At 44.0% G+C, this 25,341-nt stretch overlaps 1 protein-coding gene across 4 annotated transcripts in view; it reads right to left on the bottom strand.

Annotated features, from left to right (window-relative positions):
• ALDH1L1 (aldehyde dehydrogenase 1 family member L1) overlaps nt 1-25,341 on the bottom strand; it is a 685,374-nt gene that overhangs the window by 353,399 nt on the left and 306,634 nt on the right. The window lies entirely within an intron of this gene.

A 25,341-nucleotide genomic window follows, 5' to 3' on the forward strand; every position in this document is an offset into this window, starting at 1 on the left:
TAAATTAAGAGGGAGCCTTATACTAAGGCCCCCACAGGCAATCAAGTGATATAGTATTGTATGGATATGAAAACCCTTGGCAGACACTGGTTGGGTCCATTGAGACCTAACCTCTTAAATCAGTTTTACTTTTTCAAGATAGTTTCTGCCCCTTTTGTTTAAGTCATAAGGAAGCAGCCAATCACTTTGTAGATTTTTGTCCCAGGTATAATGGTGTTTATTGCAGTGCATTCTGGCCTATTCTCAACTCCCAAGGTGACAGCCAACACAGTTTTATGCTTTTTACAACTGTTCCCAGAAATTATGACAGGGTGGGCCTTACAATCTTATTTGCTTTATGCTTCAGGAATACTAGGGAAAATATGTGGTTTTTAGTGTTCGCCTTTTTCTCCCCTCTGTCATTTTATTTATTGGTCTTGTGTATGGTGAATTTGCATTTTAACACATGTTATTTAAATTCGCTACTTTTGCGAATTCTTTTCATGACATACAATGTATATTACTGTGCTGCACCGTGATGGTTATTTCAACCGATTTAAGTAAACAACTGAAGTAAATTACCGAAGTTACTGGTGATAAGCCCCACTTTCTCATGACTTACTCCTGAAAGCAACAAATAAGGAGGACAAAGTCAAAGTTACTGCAAGTAATTTATTTGTGAATCAGCGCGCCAGTCACCAACTCGCAGGCCTTTCGGAGAACAATTTAGCCAAGTGTACCATGCTATCTATGAGAAATTAATCCATGTCCAACATTTCCCTACCAGGGAATTCAATTACTTAGAGTGTCTGTTACTTATAGCAGCACATCGAAGACATGATTGTTATAAGATGTCCCTATATTTCTTGTAGGTTGTGTTGGTCAAACGTGGAAGTGTGTTTCATGAAAAAAGGTCTCCCAAGGCTACATTTTTGAAGAAACTTGTTGACATGCTAAATCAAAGCCAGATATCTAGATCATAGTCCCAGCCCTCAGCGAGGGCTCAGGGGCTTGTATGTGCTTCTTTAGCCCAGATGGTGTAGGAACTCCGCGCCATAAAAGACTGCAGTGCCATGTGGTAAGTAATATGTGTCTCTATGAATACAAGGTAAGCATGGATTACACATGTGTGCACTAATGTTTATTCTAAGCCACAAAGTAGTATGCTATTCATTCATTTAGATTCTAAGTGTATTGATGCTATTTTTAGGATAAGATTTCTATTGTTAGAGCGGTTACTGGTGGCTATATTGAACACTTGTGTTTCATTACTAAATTACAAGTGCTGAGTTTGACATTTTAGCCTCTAATGATTTTAACAAAATGTTCAAACTCAGGAGCTTTAGGGGTTATAGGAGCCCCATGATAGACTCCCCCGACCCTCCCAAAATACACCTCAGACATCCAATGACAATTGCAGTCCCTCTCCAAGGAGTACACTGCAGTGTGTACTACAAAGGTTTTAAAACCAGAAGACAGACTACGGGACTAATAGGACTACTAATCCCATAATGCTTAGCCAGTTTCCTACAGAGGCGCAGAATGAGTGAGGCGCACCCCGGAGTACTGCTCGTATTCGAGATGCCACAGTATGCCGCAGTGACACAGGCAGGTTCTCTTCCACTGCGAGCCTGTTATTAGGAAGCCGATTAGGCAGCAAAGGACCATCTAGGTAGGAGTGTGCTATGTCTTATCAAGCATGATCAAGACCCAGACTCAAGGATTATTCAAAACATAGATGACCATTAAAGTAAGGAACAGTTACTTCACTGTCCTGCATGAGTCGTATAGGTCCCTTGCATGTGTGCAGCTATAGTATAGAGCTGCAGTGTCTCACTGGTACTTTGCATTTAAAGCAGGAGGAGCATCGCTGTGTGACCGCTCCCTTCAGTTCCCCCCCTACGATCGCCCGTGCTCTGGGCGAAGTCTAGCGATATGACGGCCGGCGCCGCTCTCGCGAGACAGGCTCTCCACCGAGTGCCCGGGGAAAAAAGGATCTCAGTAAAGAATGAGTGCAGTGAACATACAATTAATGCTTACTAAAGTGAAATCCAAGGCAGCATGTACTCTCTCTCAAAGGAGCAGGAGTTCAGTTCACACTAAAATAAGACTGCTGGGACTGAGAGTGTCTCAGTCTAAACGGCTCACGTTGTTTCTTTGCAGGTGCAACAGCCGCGTCTAGCCGCACAGTCCACTGAAACCTGCAGGGAATAGGTGGTGGTGGGGAAGCACAAAGTGTCCTGGTGGAATACTACAGCATAGTTCAGGGAAGGCAGTATGGTGTAAACAAGTGGGGGCGGGGCCTTTAACTGTTCCGCCAGTGTCAGGGGAGGGGGAGTCACTGACAGGTTCGGATCACCATTTGCCCACGGTTCTCAGAGCCAGTGCAGAAAAAATATTTCTTTTGACAGTAACACGGGGAAAGGACATCAGAAGCAAAGTGAATGAGTATGGTGAATGGTCAGTGAATGGGAATAGGGTAATGGGAATAATAGGGTAATCTTTTTTTTATTTAATTTATTTGTATAGTGCATAACAGAGCCCGGAGGAATAATAGCGCTTAGAAAAGAAAAACTAACAACAACTAACATAAAAGAGGAAGTCAGATCAGATAGAGGCTGCAGAAGGATGGCACAGGTTTAAGAAATCAGGACGGTTTCTAGCCCTCGCTTAAGGGTGGCTAGCGAGGTACATGCTCTCAGATCTGGTGGTAGTGCATTCCAAATGTTCGGAGCTGCACGAGGAAAGGGTCCCTGGGCCACACTGACAAGTCTGGTACGGTGAGTTGCCAGGAGACGGGCATTATTGGACCTTTGGAGTCTACGAGCTGGAAGCCAGGAGAAACATATGGAGAGATACTGCGGCACCTGGCCATACAAGCATCTGTGCGTAATGCAATGTGCGCGAAAGATGATCCTACAGCAGATAGGGAGCCAATGTAAGGCGTTTCTGGCCGCAGTCACATGGTCTGATCTACATAAAGCCTCCACAATACGCACAGCAATTTTTTGGATCACCTGAAGGCAATTAAGGCCCCCTTTAGTAATGCCTAGCAAAAGACTCAGTTTGGCCCCTATAATAGCACGTGCAATGGTGGCACAGCTGGAAGGATTAAAAAGGGGACGAGGCTGAGTGAGCAATTTAAGAGGATGCGCAGTGCTAGAAACAAGGCTATTAACTTGGGCCTGCATGGTAAGCTCTTGATCTATAAAGACCCCAAGAGTCTTGACCTTGGACTGGGTATCAATGGTACAAACTGCCACATTGAAGGACCGATATTCAGGGCTCATTTTTCGCAGTTGTACAGTAGTACCCAGTACCATCGCAATTGAGCGCAAGCTTATTGTCTTACATCAAAATGATAGATGTTTGAGAAAATCTGGCATGCCATGTGGGGGCCTGTAATGCTGGAAATGCATCAGAGGGACAGGGCCTCCATATCCTTGTCCTTTACTGCTTTTTATTGTGTGTTATGTTGTGTTTTCCACGCAGGAGTTCATGTGGGACTCCTAGTGGTGCAGCTCTCTCTTTTGGTTTGGTGTACAGACCCATAGGATACCCTTATGGCAACCATGGGTGGGGGCACTACCCTGTGCCCCTAGTGCATGTTTATGGGCATATGTGGGTGGCCCACAGATCAGGGTACGGGTTGGTGGCAGCTCTGTGCTGAATTGACAGGTGCCCTGAGCGTTCTCCATTTTGGGATGCCCAGGCGCTGTCCTTGGAATCGGTAGATTCCTGATGGAAACAAGATGGCTCCCGTGGCTCTTGCCTTCCATCGCCTGTTACCTTGATCTTCCCAAAGTCCCGGGAAGCCCCGACTCTGTCCCTTCTCCCTGACTGGCTGTTGGGTGGAAGTTCCATATATGGTAGTGTCGGGACGTGCCACCAGACTGGCTGGAGCCTTCCCAACAAACGTATGTTGTGGGTACACCTGTGGGTGGGACCTGGGTGAATGGAGTGTGTGACGAATAGACAATTCTTGTTGTGAATGTCTGGTATCTGGTGTTTGACACAATGACGGAGACAACCCTGCTCAAAACTGGTATGAATGCAGTGTGTCGTGTTGAATGGCGTGGTACTCGTCCGAATCCACATTCTGTGTTGGGAGTGTCTGGATGGAGAACAATGGCCTGAATGCACTGTGTGCCTGATTGGCTGACTGACTGCTGAATGCCCTTCTGAGTGATTTGTTGCCCGAGTGTGACCCAGCTGAATTAATGGGAGATCAACAGTATATCTGGGGCCTCTCACTGCTAGAAATCATTCAAAAGCTGTAGAGAAACTGGAGTTGAAACGGAAGCTTGACTTTGAAGCCCTGCTGGAAGAGAAGAATTGCTGTTGCTCTACTTCGCCGATCTGAAAGCGGTTGTGTCTCCAAGAATTGATCCAAGAGAGGATCTGGTAAGGAGACCTCTTCCCGAGCTATGAGGGACCCTCGTGCACCAGCTGATCTTTGTCAAAGCTCCCTGGTAAGTGGGATGTTTTTACCCATGCATCCGAGCCCTACCTCAAAAACTGTGCAGTACTGGCATTGAAAACATCATGATGGCCAGAGCTTCCCAGAAAATGCCCAGGGAAAGGCATGAAGAATAGGCTGCCACCCATTTTTGCCGATGTTATGGGCACAGAAGGGCACTGCCTAAAACCCCATTGGACTACCCACACAGTAGCCTGAAACCATTGGGAATGGCAATGCTGATTGCCAAGAGCAACCTAGAATTGTGGGGAATTCATTTTCTTAAATCCCAAAAATGGGTGCATTACCAGTACTCACCACTATCAGAAAGCCGACGTTTTAAAACAACACCAGACTTTTTTTTTGTGTAAAACTGAATAAATGAACCCAAAGCAGGCCAAAGAAAGACTTACTGAGGGGTGGATACAATGTAAAGTTATATTCTGAAGTGACTTGAAGGTTTATAACAAGACTGGCTGAGCTGTGGATTTCAGCAGTTTAAGTAAATTTGGACTGAAAGACACTAAAAATCTAAATCTTTAAAAGAAATGAGTGACCTACTTTTGAGTGTCACATAGGTTGCAATTGTTTAAATGTCATAGTTTTAAACTTAGAATCAGCATTCTAGCTGCATATGTAAAAATGGTTAGTTTTATTTGAATGCAGAAAACTGGGTAACTAAAAGTGACATTAGCTGGGGCCTGGCTTAAGGAACTGAATTCTGCCCACCAGCTACCCCCGACAGGAGATGAGACTTGCACAACAGCTGTGTTCCCAGGACTAGCTGCCTTTTGCTGTTCCCACCAAAAGGGATATGACACTTCTCTGATTGAATTACCTGGGCTCTGCAGGAAATTGAACAAAGCCCTGTCTGACTCAGGCAAATGTTTTATTGGTGGGAGTCGTAAATGTGGCTTCCTCCTGGAAGGAAAGGGGAGGAGCACTGCATGTGAGAGCAAGCTGGCTTGGCAGAACTGGAAAAAACAGAAATTCAACCTTGTGCTGGGGGAAAACCACACCCCTTTGGGGCCAGAACATAACTCTAAAAAGATGGATCATTCATAGAGCGGACTTGTGAAACTTTTATAAATGATACCATAATTCTTGTGATTTTTCTGCCCACATTTTAAGAGGTTTTTAGAACCGGTGGTATGATCTGGGGGCAAGCTAGCAGTTAAGAGGGTATTACTTAAAATGTATGCATGTTAAAAATCTGACACTTCATCATTAATGTCCATACTCCTTGCGCACATGTGTGTAAATTTGGGTTAATGTCCGATATTGCAAAACCAGTTAAAAAGTGCAAATGTTGCCATTTCTCAATGCAAGCTCTCAGGAAGAGCAGATTTGGACAGGGTATACCTCCTGTGTTATGTGATGGGTGCATGTAATTTTAAACAAATGTGTACCTGTGCAAATATGTCTTTTGGGTCAAAATATAGATTGTGTGTAATTTGACAGGGGTGGGTTCTCTGTATCATAAACAGACCTCATCATGATGACACTTCATTTCATTCCCCCAATCAAGGGGAAGAGGATGAAGTGGCCAATGACAAGTGGAGAGGGGTAGGGTCTAGAAAGCTAGCCTCTCCACCCACTTTCAAAACACATAAAAGCAGACAATCAGGACAGATAGGGACATTCAATTCCATTTGCTGCAACATGCTCTGCCGGACCACACAACATCCAGAAGATACTAGATTCAACACTTAGACTTTAAAACTCCAAAGAACTTGATTCAGAACTCAAAGCAAGGGCCTAAACCCACAAACTGAGAACTCTTCTCAGTGGGCCTCAGCATCCAGCAAACCTAACAGCGATAGCAGCATCCAGGAGCCGTGCAGATCAGCGCTGGGTCCTGTAAGAGGATTCAATTCAACACTACAGCTAAGTCAACGCCTAGTCTAGAATACTGAATGAAAACCCTTATTGATATACCTTTATGTCCAGTTCATGCGTTCTGGATGACTACCCCTATATAACACCCCTCTCTTGGAATCCTCCTGACCCCACTCAGCCAAGAAGTAGTTCTGTTTTGCAAGTTAAAGGTTTATTTGATAAATTAAACAATATATATATATATCACGCTTTATAATAAATTAATAATTGAATATCACACTTAATCTGAGATGATAAAGATTAACAACGGAGAATCTGGCACTAGCACACTTCTTGATAATCACTAAGGAGTTGACATGAAGTTTCAAATGGATGCAATGTGGAATGAAATGCAGTAAAGAAAATAACTTGATAGGATTTCAGCAAAGACAATGTAATCACTTTCTTGTACAATTCACCCCCCCTTTTATGCAATGCAAGGAAGTGGAAGGAAGGCACACAATTCTCAGAAATGCAATTCAAATGTAATTCAGTTCACCCCAGCAACTTAGACTACAGAAGATGAAAACACAGGCCCAAATGCTTTGATATGTGCTGGCAATGGAGTGAAAATATGTTAAAATGCTTTTAATTCCCTCTAGAGGTTCAGGGTGAGTGGTATCTAGTTAATATTAGTCCAGGCTCACTCTTGCAATGATTCAGGAATGATTAGCAGGTTAAACGAATTTCTGGCAAATGGAAGGCAAGCAGCAGCAGATTTTTTTACACGTGGAGAAATTTGCAAATCGCGGTAAAATTCACGAATGCGCCGGGCGCTATTACAGAAGAACTACAAGGACTATCACTATCGTGTTGGGGTCCTAGGAAAGCCTAGGATCTCAGCTTCCAAATGAAAGTTACTGCAAGTCTCTAGCACAGACGGTCACAGAGATATGAGCGATTAAATAAAGGTCGTTTTTCAGATTTGAAATTTTAAAGTTCAAAAAGACAAGTGCAGCTTGCAACTAGAAAATGACAGGTGACAGCTTTGCAAATGACAGGTGACAGTTAGGAGACAGTTCTACTTAGATTAAAATAGGATTGAATTATATTATTTTAACTAAGAGATTGGTTCTGCACAGTTTTCTAGGTACTCACACTATATTCTTGAGTGAAATGGACCTCGCCACGGATCTGGTCAGGTTTTAAACTCGCCTCTGGTCTCTGCACTTCACAGTGATCTGGGTCTGCTCTCTCTCTGGATTCAGAAGATTGAGGGATTTAAAGTCTGGATCTTTCTGCACAGCTTTCTCTGGAGATTGATGGAGGTAAAGTATGGATTTTCCCGGCAGAGCTTCCAGCTGCAAATGGATTTGAAGGTCCCTATCTGTCCTGTCTGTCTGCTTTTATGTGTTTTTAAAATGGGTGTGTGTGAGCAGCATCACTAGCCAACCCCTCTCCACTTATCATTGGTCAAATTTCCATTTCTCACTTGATTGGGGAAGGAACTGTGAGTCAGAGCGATGTCATTTTATGGCTTGCAGAGAGGACACTCCCCAGTCAAATTGCACACATTCTATATTTGATAACAAAAGACATATTTGCACAGGTAAACATTGGTTTAGAATTACATGCACACATCACATATCACAGGAGATATACCCTGTTCCAACTCTGCTCTTCCTGGGAGCTTGCATTCAGGAATGGCAATATTTTGCACTTTTTAACTGATTTGCAATACCGGACATTACCCCAAATTTACACACATGTGCGCAAGGAGTATGGACATTAGTTGATGAAGTGTCAGATTTTTCACATGCACACATTTTGAGTAATATCCTCTTTTCCGCTAAAACCCCCCTGAACATGCCACCGGTTCTAAAAACCTCTTAAAATGTGGGCAGAAAAATCACAAGAATTATGGTGTCATTTATAAAATTTTCACATGTCCGTACTATGAGTTATTCATCTTTTTCTAAAACCATATTCTGGCTATAGAGGTGTGTCTTTTCAGGTCACATGGTACAGAAACCAGTCTTTCCAGTTTCTGCCAAGCTCAGAGACCCTGCCCCTCCCAGCTTCTGCCAAGAGGAAGCTCCATTTACGACTCCCGCCAATAAAACATTTGCCTGAGTCAGGACAGGGCTTTGTTCAATTTCCTGCAGAGCCCAGGTAATTCAATCAGGGAAGTGTCATATCCCTTTTGGTGTGAGCAGCAAAAGGGCAGCTAGGCCTGGGAACACAGCTGTGACTCAAGTTTCACTCCTGATGGGGGTAGTTGCCAGGCAGAATTCAGTTCCTTAAGCCAGGTTTCAGATAAAAATGTCACTTTTTGTTTCCCAGTTTAAGTCAAGACAATTTTTTTACATATGCAGCTAGAATGCTGATTCTAAGTTCAAAACTATGACATTTAAACAATTGCAACCTATGTGACACTCAAAGTAGGTCACTCATTTCTCTTAAACCTTGAGATTTTTAATGTCTTTCAGTCCAAATTTACTTAAACTGCTGAAATCCACAGCTCAGCCAGTCTTGTTATAAACCTTCAAGTCACTTCAGAATATAACTTTACATTGGATCCACCTCTCAGTAAGTCTTTCTTTGGCCTGTTTTGGGTTCATTTATTCAGTTTTGCAAAAAGTAAAATCTGGTGTTGTTTTAAAATGCCGGCTTTTGGATAGTGGGGAGTACTGGTACTGCACCCATTTTTGGGATTTAAGAAAATGAATTCCCAACAGTTATGGGTTTGCTTTTGGCAATCAGCATTGCCATTCCCAATGGTTTCAGACTACTGTGTGGGTAGTCCAATGGTGGTTTTAGGCAGTGTCCTTCGGTGCCCATAACATCGGCAAAAATGAGTGGCAGCCTATTCTTCATGCATTTCCCTGTGAATTTTCTGGGAAGCTCTGGCCATCATGATGTTTTCCATGTCAGTACTGCACAGTTTTGAGGTAGGGCTCGGAAGCATGGGTAAATACATCCCACAGTCCAGAGAAAGCTGTGCAGAAAGATCCAGAAGCAGTGCTGTACCCAGAGAAAGCAGAGCAGTATCCAGAACCAGAGCAGAGCTGACCCAGACCGCTGTTTGCAGAACCAGAGAGCTGACCCAGACCGCTGTGCGCAGAGACCGTCCGTGGCGAGTGAAGAAAACCTAACCAGATCCGTGGCGAGGCCCATTCTATTTCTAAATATATTGTGAGTACCTAGCAGAACTGTGCAGAACCAATCTCTTAGTTAAAATAATATAATTCAATCTATTTTAATCTAACCAGAACTGTCTCCTAGAAGTTGTACCTTGTCATTTTGCAAAGCTGTCACCTGTCATTTCTAGCTGCTAGCTGTAACTTGTCACTTTGAACTTTTAAAATTTCAAATCTGAAAAACGACCTTTACCATATCGCTCATATCTCCGTGACCGTTTGTCTTAGAGACTTGCAGTAACTTTCCTCTGAAAGCTGGGAATCTTGGCTTTTCAACTAACCTAGAACCGCATTCCTACTTTGCCGCAATCACGGAGAACGCACTCGCGAATTTGCCGTGATTTGCAAATTTCTCCACGTGTGAAAACAGCAGCTTCCTTGCTTTCATTTGCCAAACATGTGTTTAACCTGCCAATCATTCCTAGAACATTGCTAAAGTAAGCCTGAACTTATTTAAACCAACTAATCCTCAACCTGAACCTCCAGAGGGAATTAAAATCATTTTAGCACATTTTCCAATATATTGCTATCACATTTTAAAGCATTTTGAGCCTGTGTAAAACTCATATCTATTCTCCTCTAAGCTTGCTGGGAAACTGGAACTCTGTATTACATTGTGATTGTATACCTGAACCGTGTGCTCTTCCTTCCATCTCCTTACATTGTATAGGGGGGGTGAATTGCCACAAAGGGAAAGTGATTACCTTGTCTTTTGTGAAACCATATCAGTTTATCTTCTATACTGCATTTCATTCATTCAACCTTGCATTTCCTTGAACCCTATAAAGCATTCTCTACCACATTATTCTTCTGTCCCTATTTACCAGTGTGCTACCTTATCCATTTCATGTCAACTCCTTAGTGATTATAATGAAGTGGGCTAGTGCCAGATTCTCCGTTGTTAATCCTTATCATATCAGATTAAGTGTGATATTCAATTATTAATTTATTATAAAGTGTGATATATATATATATATATATTGTTTAAATTCTCAAATAAACCTTTTAACTTGCAAAACAGAACTACTTCTTGGCTCAGTGGGATCAGGGGGATTCCAAGAGAGGGGTGTTATATAGGGGTAGTCATCCAGAACGCATGAACTGGACATAAAGATATATCAATAAGGGGTTCCATTCAGTATCCCAGACTAGGCATTGACTTAGCTGTAGTGTTGAATTGAATCCTCTTACAGGTAGACAGACCACAGAAAGGCTGCCGACCGGAGACGAGGACTGCCGCGGAATCCCTCGGAGCAGCGCCCGGACTGTTGTCCGTCGACGACTGTTGTTGCTGACCGGAGCCGCAGTGCTCCCGTTGCCTAAGAACATTTGATCCAAGGACACGCTCGTCTGCACCGTCGACCACTTTGTCCCGCCGGAGAAAGTCAAGGCCGCTGACGCGCCGAGGAGCATCTGCTGGTGGGTTTCCCGCCACCTAAAGACCATAGAGACGTCGGACTCCTCAACACTCTTGCTGGGCCCAAGTTCTTCAAACTCTTTGCGGTCCTGAACTATCAACATCGAGGTTCCCAACACGCCTCTTCCTGGCAGGACGTCTACGCTCCATCATCGACGAGCACCGATAGGAAACGAAACTGCCAATTCACAGCTGTTCATCGTCGGACGTTCGATGACCCGTGGCTCCTGCCTTAAAGGGAGTGCACTCAAGAAGGACCATCGATTTCCCGACGAGGAACTCTACAACACCAGGTACTTTGAGGTTGCTGAACTATTGGAAAGACTCTTGTGAACAATATATGGACTGGGCTTCTGATATATATCTTTATTCTACAGGTTGCCCAGGTGGGGGGGGATCTCCACACAGAACTGTGTCTAGGCAAACGGGGCCAGTATTCTGCCAATTGCTTTAACCAATTGCTTTCCTCTTATATCTATTGTTGGTTTCCTTTACAAACTGATTTGTGTGACATTTAACCGTACAGTTGATGCACTTTAAAGAGATTGAATAGTGATTGTGGTACCTCGTAGAACTGTATAGATCTGCCATAATAGATAACCGAGTACAAAGTGAGTTATCGTGCTATTGTACAGAACCTTGAACGTTAATTATATAAAGACTGTTTTAATTAATACAGTGTGTGGTCATTCCTTTGTGGGTGCTTGGGGACTACACTGTACTTAAGAACCAGCCCACACCACCTCCTGAAAAGCTAGGCCTTGATTGCTCGTCCATTGCTACCATAATAGAGAATCTTGGCTGGGGTCGTCTGTGCCCCTCCTCTAACATATAGAGAGCAGGAGTACAGACCCCCCTCCAGTCTTTACACTGGTGGCAGCGGTGAGATGCGCATGGTTTTAAGAATCAGTGTATAACCGTGCCACTTACAAAATACCTGCACTTTTTTAAAAATGAGGTTTAGCTGTGTACAAGATAACTGCATTACAAGTGATGGATCTTTTGTGAATGGTAAATTGACTCGGATGAGCTTAGAAGCTCTCCAGAGTGCTTGTGAAGCCAGGGAGTTAGACTTTGTGGATAAGTCTAGGGTTGAGCTGATAGCTGCCCTGGTGGGCTACCAGACTTATGGTGAAACTCTTGAAGGAAGGGATGCAACCAATGAGGCCTCTGTCCCTGGGGTTGTTGCTGAATCTGTTTCTGGGAATGCCACCATTCCTACTGCCTCTGTTCCAACCTCCAGCAATGTTTCTTCAGGGAATGCCTTGGAGCTTGAGTAATTAAGGATGAAATTGGCCTTTGAATACCACAAGTTGGAAATAGATGCTAAGCTTAAGAAAGGAGTTGGCACAACAAGTGGAGCTCAAGAATAGAGATCTTGAACTCAAAGACAAGGACCTTGAACTCAAGAACCGGGACACTGAATGTCAGAGCATCCAGTTAGAGAAAGCTTGACTGGAGACTTCAGCGAAACCAGATGAGAGTGTCAGGTCCCCAGCCACCAAGTTTATGAAAGAGTTGATGGGTGTGTGTGCAGAGGGTTCTGATATCCTCCAATGGACTGAAGCGTTTGAAATGGCTTGTGCAATTCAGGATGTTGATAAGAGATTGGGATAAGTGTTTGTTAAGCAGAGTGCCTCAAACTGGATATGACTGTATTCTGAAACTGAGTGTGGAAGAAAGGGGTCAGTATGAGTACATGAAGTCTGCTTTGATTGCCAAGTTTGGCACGACACCTACCCAATACCTTAAAAGGTTCAGGGATTTTAAGAAGAGAGAATGTGTCTTGGGTTGACTGGGTGAGTGCTTCGCACATGAACATGATGGGGTGGATTGATGGATACAAGGTGAAAACTTTTTAATTGTCCCACCTATTGTTTTTTGAGCATTTTTCTGAAGCATGTTCACCAGAGCCGCGTCAGTATGTTGCTGGCCAGAACATTTTAGATCCTTTTAAGCTGGCTAGGTTGGCTGACAAGTGGGTCTCCCACCAGGTGTCCCCTAGGTACTCCAGTGGGAAGGACAAGGACAAAGAAAAGGGGACCCCTCAGAAAGCTCAAGAGTCCCAAAAGCAATCACAGTCCGGTAACCCAAAACCTTCCTCTCCTACGACCCAAAAAACTAGTGGGGATAAGTCTGTTGTGGGTAGGAGTAAGAGGAGAGGTCCGCCTGCTGCAAAGCAGGGTCCCAGTAGTTCCAGTACCGTACCGCACACTTCCCGCCCCTTGTTGGGATTGTAGGGCTCTGGATCACAGAAGGGGTGACCCCAGGTGTAAGGGTAAGGCACTTGGAGTACAGGCTTTCAGCCTGACCTACCCCTACTCCGTACCTGAGGTGGAGGCCACTGTCCTCCCCTCCTCTACCGGGATCACATTCGGTGCCTCCGTAGAGATTTCCCTAGTGTCCCTTGGGGCCTGGGACCAGTTCGCAGAAGTACTGGCAACTATCCAACAGAACACCCGTAGGTTTTTGAGACGTGTCCTCTTGAATGACCAGCCTTCTACTGGTTTGAGAGACACTGGGGCAAGCATGACAGTGGTGGACAGGCCCTGCTCAAGCCAGAGGACTATGTAGGTTCTCCTCTGAGAATCACCACGTTAGCTGGTGGGCCTCCCAAATTATCGCCTGTAGCCTTAGTCCACATCACGATTGGAGACAAGACAGCGAAGCTTCCGGTCCTGGTTCAGGACAGCGTGCCTGCGAACATTTTGATAGGCAATGATTTGGTCGAGCTGGGGATGATCACGGATGGTCTACCCATGGCTGCTGTGGCGGTCACCCAATCGCAGGTCACACAGGGTCCAGCTGACAACCCAGTACCCACGCTGACGGGGAAACCCAAGGCACGAAGGAAATGGAAGGGCAAGAAGGCCACCTCTGTGGAGGAGACTCCTTCTCTTCCTGCTGCAGAATCTGCTGGAACTAATGCTCCGGATGGGCTGAGTACAGTGGTGAACCCAGTCTCAACTCCTTTGGGAGAAGAGCCAGAAGATTTTCCTGTGGGAGAGGTGCTCAACCCGGAGGACCACCCCGACCTTCAATGCTGGTTAGCTGAAGGGGGACCCTCCCCGGTGGACTTCTGTAAGGGTCAGAGAGGGTGCCACTCTCTCGAGGGTCTGAGAAAACAGGCCCTGTCCCAGGCACAAGAAGAAGTGCCTAGGACATTCTGAATCTTTTGGTGAGCCCACTAAGCCTGAGCCTGGTGCCCTCAAGAGGTCGGTGGTACCCCAGGTCTACAGGCCCTTCCTGCTGCAGTTGGCGCATGAGGTGCCCTTAGCTGGTCATCTTGGTACCAAGAAGACTAAGCAGAGGCTCTCTGCCCATTTCTACTGGCCACAGATGGGAGTAGAAGTGGAGTCCCACTGCAGGACCTGCCCAACTTGTCAGTTGTCTGGCAAGACTGTAGGCAGTGTCATGGCCCCATGGCAGCCATTGCCAGTGGTTGCCACACCATTTGAGAGGGTGGGCATCACCATTGTTGGTCCCCTTGACCCTCCCACTTCAGGTGGACATCGGTTCATCATGGTCTTTGGTTGATCATGCCACCAGGTACCCTGAGGCTATACCCCTTCAGACTGTTACTGCCAAGGTGGTTGCCAGGGCTCTCCTGGGCATTTTCACCCATGTTGGATTCCCTAAGGAGGTTGTCTCTGACAGAGGATCCAACTTCATGTCTGGTTACATGAAAACCATGTGGAAAGAGTGTGGGCTAACCTATAAGTTCGCCACCTCTTACCATCCCCAGACCAATGGTCTGGTTGAGAGGTTTAATAAAACTCTCAAGGGCATGCTAGACGCTTTGGAAGAGCCCCTAAGGAGGAAATGGGATCTCCTCCTGCCATGCCTTACAGAGAGGTACCTCAAGAGGGTGTTGGTTTCAGCCCCTTTGAGTTACTCTTAGGACATCCCGTGAGGGGGCTCCTTGACTTGATTAGAGAAGTTTTGGAAGCCACCCCACCAGGTCCCGCCAAGCAAGTGGGGGACTATGTGTTAGGCCTCAGGCAGAGGATGACACACTTGATGGGTCTGGCGACAGCAAATCTCAAGGCCAGCCAGAAATTGAATAAGTACTGGCATGACCTTAAAGCCTTGCAAGTGGATTGGACTCCAGGGCAGGAGATCCTTGTGATGGAGCCTACCAAGCCTCGGGCTTTGGCAGACAAATGGATTGAAACCTTCAGGATAATCTCCAAGATGTGCGAAGTCAATTATCTGGTTGACATTGGAGTCTCTGGGGTAGCCCTCAAGTATTCCAAGTCAACAGGCTCAAGCCTCTCCATAGGCAAGCGGAAGTCTCATGTCTCTTGCTAGATTCAGAGCAAGAAGAGGATTAGAATGAGCCCCTTCCTGATTTGCTGCATAGCAACCCTCAGGATGGCTCAGTGGAGGGAGTACATCTCTCTCCAGATCTGATGACAGAGCAGCATTAGGCCTGCAGGGCTTTGCTCCGGCAGTATGCCTCTCTGTTTTTACCGACACCAGGCCTTACACCGTGGTGTAGGCACGAAATTGACACGGGTGACAGTGTGCCTGTCAAAAGCCGGTGATGCTGTATGTCAGATACCATTAAGAACCACATCCAGGCTGAGGATGCCAAGATTTTGGATCTGGGTGTTATTGAACCCTCAACCGGTCCCTGTTCCAGTCCCGTGGTCCTTGTCCCCAAGGCAAGTTCCCAGGCAGGTACCAAGGATTGGAGGTTCGGTGTGGACTACCGAGGAGTCCATGCTGTTACCAAAACTGACGCGCACCCATTGCCCAGGGATGATGAGCTTGTGGACACCATATGTGCTGCCAAATTTGTGAGCCCCTTTGACCTTACCGCAGACTATTGGCAAATAGCTCTGACGGACAATGCCAAGGAAAAGACAGTGTTATGAACACCTGAGGGGCTCTACCAGTTAAGGGTCATGCCTTTTGGGTTGAAGAATGCCCCTGCCACCTTCCAAAGATTGGTCAATCATGCACTCAGTGGGCTGGAGGCCTTTTGTGTGGCCTACTTAAACGACATTGCCGTCTACAGTTCCACCTGGGAAGAGCATTTGACACATCTGGATAAGGTGTTGCAGGCCTTGAAAAGGGCTAACCTCACTATCAAGTCCACCAAATGCCAGATAGCTCAGGGGAAAGTCACGTATCTTGGTCATGAGTTAGAATGGGGTCAAATCCAACCTCTCCCCAGTAAGTTACAGGGTGTACATGACTGGGAGACTCCCACTACTCAAACCCAGGTAAGAGCCTTTTTGGGCCTCACTGGGTATTATCGCAATTTCATGGTGTACTATGGAACCATAGCTGCACCTCTGACAGCTCTGACTTCACCCAAACAGCCTAGGAAGGTTAATTGGACTGAAGACTGTCAGAGGGCCTTTAATAGCTTGAATGAAAGTCTGTTAAGGGCACCTGTGTTGTGTGCGCCTGATTACTGCAAGCCCTTTATCGTTCAAACTGACACCTGCGACACTGGAATTGGAGCCGTCTTTCCCAGTTAGATGACAAAGGAAGAGAACATCCGATCATATTCATCAGTAGACAACTCAAGGGTAGAGAACTTAGGTGGGCTACTGTTGAAAAGGAATGTTTTAGTATAGTTTGGAGCCTTAGGCGTATTTTGGCCCCTACCTTACCAGGTCTACCTTCAAGGTCCAAAGAGATCATAAGCCCCTGAAGTGGCTTATGCAGATGAAGGATGAGAACCCGAAACTGCTCAGGTGGTCCATTAGCCTAGACCAGGGAAAAGTCACGATAATGCAGATGGCCTTTCCAGAAGGTATGTTGACCATCTGGATGAGGGCGTCTATCCCGTGGGAGATTAGGCACCCTGACCTCAGTCTGGGGGGAGTGATGGGGGGTGACTGTGATGCTGGAAATGCATCGGAGGGACAGGTACCCCGCATCCTTGTCCTTTACTGCTTTTTATCATGTGTTCTGTCGTGTTTTCCGGCCAGGAGTTCATGTGGCCTCCTGGCGGTGCAGCTCTCTCTTTTGGTTTGGTGTTCAGACCCATGGGATACCCTTATGGCACACATGGGTGGGGGTACAACCCTGTTACGAACTGATTTGTGTGACATTTAACTGTACAGTTGATGCACTTTACAGAGATCGAATAGTGATTGTGGTACCATGTAGAACTGTATAGATTTGCTATTGTAGATAACCGAATACAAAGTGAGTTATCGTGATTTTGTACATAACCTTGAACGTTAATTATATAAAGACTGTGTTTTAACTAATACAGTGTGTGGACATTCCTTTGTGGGTGCTTGGGGACCACACTATACTTAAGAACCAGCCCGCATCACCTCCTGAGAAGCTAGGCCTTGATTGCTTGTCCATTGCTAACGTAATAGAAAATCTTGGCTGGGGTCCTCTGTGCCTCTCCTCTACAATATAGAGAGCAGGAGTACATACCCCCCCTCTAGTCTTTGCAGGGCCTAAAAATAATAAAAATGTTGATTGTAGAGTTAGAATCTACCTCAAACTTTGCCCAGAATACTTTGCACTCTGACAAAAATATTCTCTATTTTGCGAATTTGTAGTTATTTAAAAAATCATTGCCACTCCACCACCTTTTGTGTTCTTGCGATCTGCTCTTAATATATTAAAACCTGCAGGAACCACTAGTGAGAGGGCTGGCCCTGTGGCCTCATGCAGCCAAGATTCAGTGATGGCACAGTTACATTTGATGGTTGTTAATATAGTCGGTTACCTCTAAGGAGTGCTTAATGATACATCTTGTGTTCAATAGCATGCATTTAAGCTCTTTACTATTTTGTGAAGGAGAAGAGTTAAAGTAACAGTGAAAGAGAATGATCAGGTGAACTGGAATGGCGAATGAGAATTAAGTGAATGGCATGAAAAGCAGGAATGACAGGGTGAGTAACTTGTGCAATGGGAACAAGAGGGGGAATGTTACAGTGAACAAGAGCAGGGTAGTGAGTTGTGGAGTGAATGCTAGGATGATAGTGAACCGGTAGATGTAGATCATTCACAAGCAGGGAATCATAATTTCAGGCACATAGATGCACCAGAATGGTTTGTGAAAAGAATTGACAAAGCAATAAATGATGGCGATTAGATCTTGTGCTCTTGCCCCATATTAGATGCAAGAAAGGTAGTTCTGTGAGTTATGCGCTTAGCCATCATTTGTGTGGAGCTAGCAGGAATCCACTTCAAATCTGTACAGGATGGTGCAGCCGTAGTCGTTCAGATGTTTTTAATTTAATGGTGCATAATATATCATCACCTATTTTTACAGAATTGCGAGGGAAATGATAAGAGCACTCTAAAAAAAATCTGATGTCTTATTATTATTTATTACTTCAGACTGGTGTCATTTCTACATGCATGATTTGCTGCTGAGGAATGATGCTTTTGGGTACACTTGAAGACCTTGAAGGAATAACATATTTGAAGGAATTTCCCATCAGAGCTGGCTGTAGTACCTAAAGGCTTTGACTAATATATGGAAAAATGTACTTTGTGGAACACAAAATTTGCCCCAAATATAAAACTAAAACAATAATTTCCAAAGAAAGAATTGTATCCTCCCTCCTAAGATCCTCTGCAGTTTGTCAGCCTCACAGCATGTAATATGAGCAAAATATTTATGCGGCTGAAACCCTTGATTTACACCAAACAGTGATAGAGGTGGAATTCTTTGCAACAAAATTCACTCAGCCATAGTAAATCTCCCAACCCTCTCCTGGCCTCAAATAGCATCGCAAATATTTTTCTAGTTCTTGATTAATCCTTTCAGTCTGTCAATTGGCTTCAGGTTGATTGTGTTCAATTTAATTTTTTCCCCACTCCTTGCAGAAAGATTGCCATAACCTTAGAAACAAATTGGGGTCCCCACACTGAGATTACGTGGCTAGGCAAATCATGGAGCCAAACTCGATTCTGAAAGAAAGCCTGTGCTATGGTAGTGTCTGTAGCAGCTCCCTTAATAGGTATAAAATGCTCCACCTTAGTTGGAACAACCACTATTACTAGTATGGTCGTACACCCCTTACCCTGACAAACATCCACAATGTACTCCATGGAGACAAGGGACGAGGAGTAATCAGTAATGGGACAAGAAGTCATGCTGGCTTTTTGTTCTCCGTTTTGACATGAGCACAAATCTTACACGTCCTGACAAAAGTTCAACCCATCTTCTTGCATATTTTTCCACCACAATTCTCATCACAAGAGCGCAAGTTTTTTTTATAGCGTATATGACCTGCAAACGGAGAGTCATGACATTGTTTAAAGGCTTCATCTCTCAGATCTTCAATGGGTAAGTATAACTTGGAATACGAATATGGAAGTCCCTCCTTTATCTGTCTGATAAAACAGCCCTACTACTTCTCCTTGACTTATCTGCCACCTTCAATCTGGTGGACCACAATGTGCTATGCACACACCTTGACTCAGCAGTGCACTTTTCCCGAGATGCCATAATATGAATCCAATCCTTCTTGAACAAGAGGACTATCAGAGTCTTCTCTCCCTCAGCGGCTGCTGACCCAATTCCAATCACATGTTGCGTGCCGCAGAGATCCTGCGTTTCACCAACTATGTACAACATATTTACAAAGCCATTGTTAGACAACCTCGACCATCTGATTGTCACCTACAACTATGCAGATGACACCCAGATCCTCATACCGCTTACCGGGGATTACGACTAGAACTTGGCCTCAGTAGATAAAATATACCAAATCATCCAATCATGGATGGCTGCCGACGGCCTCTGCTTGAATGACGATAAAACTGAGCTCCTTATACTCAGAACTGTAGCTATGATTAACAAACTTCGTCCCAAATTTACCTCATTCAACATTGATGGGAATCACATCAAAGTGGTTAAAGAAGTAAAAACTCTAGGCTTCTATCTAGACCCTACCCTCTCACTAGGCAAACAGGTCAATGCCATGGACTTGGCTACGGCATACACCTACAAGCTGACCATAGCTTGCAAACCCTTCCTCTCCAAGGACAGCTGCACCATCCTAGCCAGAGCCGTCATCCTCTCCAAGTTGAAATATTGCAATGCCCTATTACTTAGGTGCAAGCAAGCATATTCTCAAAAAAATCCAAATCCTCCAGAACAATGTGCTTAGAACCGCACAGGGCATTCCGACACATGAACATATCTCAGAGATAAGAAGACAGAACAATTGGCTCTCCATCAACGACAAAATCCTGCTCAAAACAGTCTCTCTAACCCACAAATGCCTCAACAAAGCTGCCCAACTTTACCTATCGGAGAGAATCAACAGAAAATCCACAGCACGTCCAATCAGGAACTCCTTCTGCCTGGTTGTTCCCAGATTCAAACTAAAAAAAGCATGGGGGGGGGGGGGAGTAGCTTCCCTGTTATGGCAGCTTAGTATTGGAATGCCCTCCCGCCGTCTCTAAGAGCAGACCAACCTTTCCCCAACTTCAGGCGCAACACTCTAAACTGGATCAGAGCGATTGACCAATTGACCACTGACCTACCTCTAAATGATGGTTAGAGTCTTTGCATCATGATGTACACAATCGTTCAATTTTAAGATGCATTTGTACATAACCTCTTAATTATATTTTGTATTTACGCTGTAACCTCTCTGTAGTTGACCACTGTAATATTCTGTATATCGTGCTGTATCTTTTGTATATCCTGTTGTAACATTGTAACTCATGCCTAACGTATACCTGTAACTTCCCTGCAAGTGCACCCAGATACCCTAGGGTTTGGTGCGCCATTCAAATCAATAAATAAACAACAAATACAGAACTCCCTATTTTATTCTTCCAATAGGCTAAGTGGGGTTAAAAGGGTTCACTTTCTCACTACCAGCCTGACACCTAGATAGCACATCAGCCTTGACATTTTGGCGACAGGGCTTAAAGATGATAACAAAACCATACTGTGCAAAAAATAAAGACCACCAGAACTGTCTCAGTGTTAAGGTCTTATCTGAGTGCAAAAAGGTCAGATTTCTGTGATCGGTTAGCACTGTCACCGTTTCTCTGGCTCCCATAAGGTAATGTCTCCATTCTTCAAACGCCGCTATGATTGCTAAAAGGTGTCTGTCGGAAATCATATAATTTATAACATTTCAAATTGTGGGGAGAAAAAGGCTAGTGGATGAAGTTGTCCAGTGATCAGATGTCTCTGCGACAACACAGTCCCGTCTCTGCGACAACACAGTCCCCACAGCACATCCGAAGCATCCGCCTCAACAGAAAAGGTTATACCATGTTAGAATGTAAAAGAATCGGGCCAGAGGTGAATTTTGTTCTTTAAAATAATTGAAATGAAGGCTTTATCTGCTTTGACATTTCAATCAAATGTCACCCCCTTCTTAAGGAGCTTGGTAATTGGAGTCACTATGAGCAAAATCACTAATGAACCTACGATAAAAGTTTGCAAAACCTAGGAATCTCTGAATAGATTTCCTACTAGTGGACATGGGCCAGTCCTTGACTGCGTGCATCTTACTAGTATCCCTTTTCAGACCTTCTACAGAGATTACAAATCTCCTAAAATCTACTCTTTCCATATGAAATTTGCTCTTTCCTGACTTCACAAACGAGGGATTTTCTCCTAACTTTCTAAATACCTCCCAGATGTGACCATGTTGGGTTAGGTCTTTAGAGAACAGCAGAATATCATCAATATATAACACCACAAGAATATCTAAGTATTATTTTAGATGACGTTTAGATCTTTGATGTGGAGAGTACATGTAAGGTTATGGGAGAGAATTTGAAAAGAGCACTAGAAGCTTTACAAAGTAAGGTGGATTATGAGAAATTGCTGATTTAAAGCGTAGATTGACACAGAGTTACAAAGTAGGAGATTCAGTTTGGTAATCAACTAAAAATATCACTGTGAAATGGAAGAATATATTCAACCTTCGATTTATTGGCCTCTTTGAAATTGAAAGGGTAATGTCCCATGACTGTGAAATTGAGATAGCCTGATGGTATGCAGGGTGAATCCTTAAACTATGCTAATCTCTTGAAGCCATGTATAAGAGAAAATAGATTACAGGGAACTCCAGGTCCAGTGGTTATGGTTTGTCTGGGGGACAAGTACGAAGTGCAGGAAATCTTAGATTCTAGAGTGATTCATAGGAAACTGCAATATTTAGTGGATTGGAAGAGTTATGGACCAGAATAAAGATACTTGAAAGTTGCGGAGGATGTTCATGCCCCTAGATTGGTGGAACGTTTCCATCATCAGAGACCCAAAAAGCCTGGCCCTGGAACAGGGCAATACAGGCGGGGGGTGGGTACTGTCAGGTTTACGCCTGGTAAGTACTCCAAAAAGTGGGTGGGGGTGGTTCACAGAGTAGAGGGGTGTTTTGTTCACAAGATGTTTGGTTGGTGTTAGTGAAAACATGAGTGAATAAGATGTACCTGAGAACATATCTTTCCTTAACTCAAATTCAATCAGGAAGCTGGAACTATCCCATTTCAAGATGATGGGAACTTTTCACAATACTGATTGGTGGGTGGTACATTGTGAGGCAGTGTGGAATCTGGAAAAAGATTCTAAACTGCCTTTCATCCAGGACATGCACCAAGACGGTCACAGCTTAACTGAGCTCCAGCATGAGAATTTTAAAGAAGACGAGAAAGAGTAACCAGCGAACAAAGATACAATCCAGAGCATCAGATGAAGATAAGTAAAATGTTCTGGGCACTGATCATGGGGGGAGGGGATGCGGTCACGACGGTGAGCCCTGTATTACCCTTTTCACCATTTTTTGGAGAAAAGTTGTGCGTATTTTGGAGGATCTTTAACTTGTTCTGATGTACTGAGGGGTGGATCTGAGGCTAAGTGGGTGAGAAGGGAGTTTCTTTTATTGTGTTGAAAAGTGTGTTCAGCTGTAAAACACATTAATACAAAAGAAAAAATGGTATATAGGTGTATTTAGTTCTTCAAGAGTGTTATAAATCGGCAAGGGCAGTTCCAGTGCTAGTAAAGGTTATGAATGGAAATGATACTGAGTCAGACCTACAATATCTGAAGGCAACATCAAAGTACCGTGGAGCATTTAAGATAAGGGCTGCACAAGTGTTTCAATTTATTCTTTCCGAATCAGTATCGACGAAACCTGTGAGAAAGGAGCCCATCACAAGACGCACAGGAACATTCCCTTGTCTACATTAGTCAAATTGTCATTAAGGGAACACAATAAACCACCCACGAAGTGATGAAAAGATCAAATTGAAGACCTATGCCATCTGCGAAAGCAAGATTATAATTTACACAATCAAATGTCCCGTGGGTTCTATTACATAGGACAGTCCAAACAGGCTGCCAAGATCAGATGAAACAAGTTTAAGTCCTGCATTAGGAACATGAACCTGAATACAGCAGTGGCTAGGCAATGGCAGGAGAGAGGGCATAACTTATCCCAAATAAGGTTTCAGATTGTGGAAGTTGTAACCAGCTTTACCCACACAAGGACATAAGTGTGAGACTAAACAGAAGGGAGACATACTGGATTGATCGTCTGAGATCCCTAGCCAGTGATGGGATGAACGAGGAGCTGAATTTTCAGTGTTACATCTGATTCTCCAATAGTCCGACAACTGTCTGATTGCATGAACATATAGGTCCTGATCTCTCCATTAACCAATTGTAATCCCAAGTAGGGATAGCATGGATAGATATGTACATGTTTGCAGTATCACAACTCTAGAATATCTACAATTTATGTTTGCTGTTATTTACAGGTTGTTATTATTCTAGGTAATTATGCATCGCTTTCTAATACGACACAATTACAGTTTGAGAGTTCTTTTTACCTAGTACATACTGTGGAATATATGTAATATATCTTAGCCTTCTTATGAAAGAATATAAAGATTCTTATGATATTAGTTAACAGGTGTTTACACACAGGACACACTACGAATCTCGCCACAATTCTAGATCTCTATCTTTTACAATAGCAGTGATTAATGCAACGTTTCTTTACTTCTATGCGCGTTGGCACACCGCCACCGCGTCCCGAGGACTCCATTTACATGGGGAACTCAGGACGCAAGGCACCATGAGTGTGGCCACGCCCCCGGGTCTGCCGCATCGCAGCGTCTCACTGGTTGCCTAGGCATCACGCATACAGGAATGGAGGCGCACACTCGCGCCCGTCTTGGATGCCAAGTACACAGATTCCACAGCTTCCATGGTTACAGGTAAGGTCCGCATTAGATGTCACACGGTGGCTCCCATTAACAACATCAGATAGCGATTTTAATCGCCTTTTGTACATTCATTTAGTTGCAGAAACCACCATCTTCACAGAAGTTGGCACATGATCACCTGCAACAGGTAATTTAACTAGATTTATTAAAATACTTATATATCCACAATCATGTTATAACACCTTCCAACCAGCATTTTTTTCAGAAATGTTCACATCTCGTATAGAGAGTTCCAATTATTAAGGTACTTCACTTACTATTGTTGCACAAATTGAAAGATACCATTACATATTGACCTCATGAATCATTAGCCTTTTTGGTATTATCTTCACATGTATCCTTCTGGGCTTCCATTTGGGTATGTGTACCTCAACATGAACAATTTCACTAATTATCCATCATTTTTTGAATTGATAAAATGTTGAAATAATATGGATACATTAAATATTGGATTTATTTGGATTGCATAAAATAGGGCTCCGCCCTGATGAAGGAGAAATTGTCCCCAAAATGAATTGGCACATGAGCCCTTATTGATGAGGGAACAACCTCACAAATTGATTTTACTTTCAGTTAAAACTTAATTTCTTACTTTCAAAGAAAAGTCTCTGGAATCATTGCATCTGAACTTACAGATCATTCATAATGAACTTTGAATATGAGCATATGTAAGAAGATACTCAATTATATCTGAATTAGTCCAACACAGTGGTAACCCCCATCAGGGGAACATAGTGAGAGTGACTGGGTAACTGTTGTCCACACAGTTTCTTTTGCATTTACATTTTGGGTAATAGCCATGACTGACAGTATAGATAACTGTTTGGAAGGCCAAGAGCAAGTTTTTGCCACAAGTAATCAATGTGGGAAAGCTACGGATGAAATGGCATCTTTCCTTTATCTCAGGCCTGGCACTGTTCCATTTTTAAATCAATGTAATGAATCCATAAACTCGATAGGCGCTTGTTGCGCTTGATGGTACCGGCCCGCTAGCTGAAAACAATATGGTTTGCACCCACTGTTCCATCACCATAAGCAACCTGGCCCAAATATCTAGGGTCTCTATTACAAAGGGGTTAGCTCGTATTTTACAAACCTGTTTAAGGACTGAGGAAAATACATTTTGAGAGCAAAGGAGTTCTTCAAAAATTAAAATAATAGATACTATGTCAAAACAGAAAGAGCCCGGTTACTGTAACTATGGTGGGCCCAGCTCATGAGAAGAGTAATGGTCATTGACTGATGGCCACCGGAAAAAGATGGACAACCGTTGA

The sequence above is a fragment of the Ambystoma mexicanum genome, chromosome 2p (assembly GCF_040938575.1).
Source record: "Ambystoma mexicanum isolate Mex_15411 chromosome 2p, UKY_AmexF1_1, whole genome shotgun sequence".
In the NCBI taxonomy this organism is placed as follows: domain Eukaryota; kingdom Metazoa; phylum Chordata; class Amphibia; order Caudata; family Ambystomatidae; genus Ambystoma; species Ambystoma mexicanum.